This window comes from Myotis lucifugus, unplaced genomic scaffold (assembly GCF_000147115.1).
Source record: "Myotis lucifugus unplaced genomic scaffold, Myoluc2.0 scaffold_67, whole genome shotgun sequence".
NCBI classification, from domain to species: Eukaryota; Metazoa; Chordata; class Mammalia; order Chiroptera; family Vespertilionidae; genus Myotis; species Myotis lucifugus.
Window position 1 is genome coordinate 2426241 of NW_005871115.1, and position 3942 is coordinate 2430182.

A 3942-nucleotide genomic window follows, 5' to 3' on the forward strand; every position below is an offset into this window, starting at 1 on the left:
TCATTATTTGCTCTCATTGTATGTACACTATTCTTTTTCTTCATAACACTTACTACAAATTGAAATCATAAGATAGTATATAATGCAATTATATTGTATAATACCTAAAGTGTTTAAGCTCCATGAATACAGGGATCATGTTGTTGTTTATTTTGTTTACAACGTATTTCCTGGCTTACTATAAGGACTAGATAAATATTTGTTAAAAATAACAACAACAGACTCTCTTTAAAAAGCAATGGAAAGAATAACCAAGATGGCGGCATAGGTAAACACCGGAGACTGCTGCCGCAAACAACCACTTCAAAAATACAACTAAAAGACGGAACAGACATCACCCAGAACCACAGGAAAGCTGGCTGAGGAGAGACTCTCCAACTAGAAGGAAAGAGAACAGCATACCGAAGCTCAGAAGAGGCGCAGTGTGGAAAATATAAAGGTACCGAGGTGCGCGCGCAAAGCGGGCTGGTGGCTGAGGGGGCGGTTGTCGTTTTCAATCAGGAGGGAGTCTCAGACTCTGGGCTCCAGATCCGGGCGAGTCTCTAGGGACTCAGACTCAGACGGGAGAAGTGGGATTGTCCGGCATCAGTTGGAATCTGAGGGCAGCCTTCTCTCCGAGGTTTGCAGTGGCAGCCGGGGTTCTGAGAAGCAGAGCCTCTAGGACCGGGACTGAGAGCAGCCATAACTGCTCCGTCCGCCAGCCCTGTTGATCCCGCCCCGCCCAAGCCCTGCGCAGAGCCATTTGCTGGATCGCCTCAGGCAAAGGCTAGATTAGCACCTCCCCAGAGGACAGAAGTTTTCCACACAGCTGATTCTCACAGCTGGTCAGCCTGGTGGTCAAATCCCTCTAGTATTAACTACAACAATCAGGGCTTAACTACAACAAGACTGCACACAAAGACTACTAGGGGGTGTACCAAGAAAGCGTAAAAAATGCGGAGACAAAGAAACAGGACAAAACTATCAAGGGAGGATATTGAGTTCAGAACCACACTTTTGAGGTCTCTCAAGAGGCTTCTAGAGTCTGTCGATAAACTTGATGAGATGTACAGGAAATCTAATGAGACCCTCGATGGTGTGATAAAGGACCATCTAGAAAGTAAGCATACACTGACTGAAATAAAGAATATTATACAGACTCCCAACAGCAGACTAGAGGAGGGCAAGAATCAAGTCAAAGATTTGAAATGAGAAGAAGCGAGAAACACCCAACCAGAAAAGCAAAATGAAAAAAGAACCCAAAAATACAAAGATAGTGTAAGGAGCCTCTGGGACAGCTTCAAACGTACCAACATCAGAATTATAGGGGTACCAGAAGATGAGAGAGAGCAAGATATTGAAAACCTATTTGAAGAAATAATGACAGAAAACTTCTCCCACCTGGAGAAAGAAATAGACTTACAGGTCCAGGAAGCGCAGAGAACCCCAAACAAAAGGAATCCAAAGAGGACCACACCAAGACACATCATCATTAAAATGCCAAGAGCAAAAGACAAAGAGAGAATCTTAAAAGCAGCAAGAGAAAGAAACTCAGTTACCTACAAGGGAATACCCATACGACTGTCAGCTGATTTCTCAACAGAAACTTTGCAGGCCAGAAGGGAGTGGCAAGAAATATTCAAAGTGATGAATAGCAAGAACCTACAACCAAGATTACTTTATCCAGCAAAGCTAGCATTCAGAATTGAAGGTCAGATAAAGAGCTTCACAGATCAGAGAAAGCTAAAGGAGTTCATCACCACCAAACCAGTATTATATGAAATGCTGGAAGGTATCCTTTAAGAAGAGGAAGAAGAAGAAAATGGTAAAGATACAAACTATGAACAACAAATACACATCTATCAACCAGTAAATCTAAAAACCAAGTGAATAAATAATCTGATGAATAGAATAAACTGGTGATTATAATAGAATCAGGGGCATAGAAAGGGAGTGGACTGACTATTCTTGGGGGGGAAAGGGGTGTGAGGGATGCAGGAAGAGACTGAACAAAAATCGTACACCTATGGATGAGGACAGTGGAGGTGGGTAAGGGCAGAGGGTGGGGGGGAAACAGGTAGAGGGGAGCTATGGGGGTAAAATGAGGAACAACTGTAATAATCTGAACAAGAAAGATTTAATTTTTTTAAAAAAGAGAAACATGCATCATGAGAAGCAAGAAATATCACCCATCCCTTCTGCATATTAGCAACTTGTCACTCCTGAGCAAGCGCTCACATCACTGAGGTCTGTGAACAGTCACTTTTCGCATTCATCCCAAGTGAAAGATGGAATGACTTCAGTACAAATGCAACATATTGTAAACACTTTATTACCAAAAAAGTCACAAATTAAGCCCAAGTATTTTACAGAATTTACTGCATAACACGGTGAAAACTGCCTTCCCTTAGGCTCTCTCTCCCCGAATCCGGCGAGCCAGCTGGATGTCTTTGGTCATGATGGTGACTCTCTTAGCGTGGATGGCACACAGATTGGTATCTTCAAATAGACCCACCAGGTACGCCTCGCTAGCCTCCTGCAGCGCACCGATGGCTGCGCTCTGGAACCTCAGGTCGGTTCTGAAATCCTGGGCGATCTCCCTCACCAGCCTCTGGAAAGGCAGCTTGCGGATCAGAAGCTCGGTGGATTTCTGGTAACGGCGGATTTCTCGAAGCGAGACGGTCCCGGGCCTGTAGCGATGGGGCTTCTTCACCCCGCCAGTAGAGGGGCCGCTTTTCCTGGCAGCTTTCGTGGCCAGCTGTTTGCGGGGCGCTTTCCCACCTGCGGATTTGCGAGCAGTCTGCTTGGTTCAGGCCATTTTCTTTCACTCAATGCCGAAGTCGAAGTCTTAGGCCGCCTCTGAGTCCGTGATGCCGCTCCCGCTGCCTAAACAAGAGCCGCAGCCCAGGAGCTAAGAGCACAGACCACCCCAACGAATAACCAAACCGCTTTTTTCCAGGTTCTGTGTTTTACTGTCTCATTACATCTGTATTTATACCAGTAGATTTTAATCCTATCAATTTCTATTCCAAACGTTAGGGCGTTTCTTACCTCCATTCCAGGGAGTAAAGATTATGTAGCTTAAGCCTGATTGTTCATAGTTAAAGTGATTAACTACCCGCCTGGCACTTAGTTAAGGGGTTTTATTCCCTCCCTAACTTCTGGGGGAATTCCCTACCTGGGGAAACTACCTTTCTCGGAGAGGTGACCTTGGTTAAAACACATAGTGCCAGGAAGGGGAGCAAACATAGTAAGAACAGTATGCCATATACGCCAGGTCCCTTGAAACATATGTTCTGCAGATGTTTCTTCCCTGCAGGGACTGTGTCAAGCAGCAAGGATGGACCGGCTTCCGGCAGCTCAGTGGATAGAGCATCGGCCTGGGGACTAAATGGTCCCAAGTTCGATTCCAATCAAGGGCATATGTGTGGGTTATGGGCTCGGTCCCCAGTAGGCGGCATGCAGGAGGCAGCCAATCAGTGATTCTCTCTCATCATTGATGTTTCTATCTCTCTCTCCCTTCCTCTCTGAAATCAATAAAATATATATTTAAAAAAAAATAACAACAACAAATAAAAGGCCATTATGTATATGGTAATTAAGTATTACCTAATATATGCAGGAATTTGAAGTCAAGATATTATTTTTAACTTGGAATTTATAGAGATAAATTAAAATTACAATCCTTGGTGATAAATACCTGAGCTCGATGACTGTCCTTGCCCCATTTAGCATCCTAGGATCCAGGAGAGCTGTGTGCAGTCCTGGCTGTGTGGCCTTGGTCCTTTGTGTCTTTGCTTTTCAGTTTCCCTAAGTTTAAATGAACGGTTGAATTAGATGGTCTTTGTGATTACTATATTAAAAATTAAATAAAATAATACCTTTATGTAGGAATTTTAGAAAAAAATCCTAGGAAGCACTAGGACTGTAATGCTTGGCAGCCTCTGGATGTATCAGTTGCTG

At 44.1% G+C, this 3942-nt stretch overlaps 1 pseudogene; it reads right to left on the minus strand.

Annotated features, from left to right (window-relative positions):
- Positions 1-2140: 2140 nt before the first annotated feature.
- LOC102434185 lies at positions 2141-2797 on the minus strand (annotated as a pseudogene).
- Positions 2798-3942: the final 1145 nt, after the last annotated feature.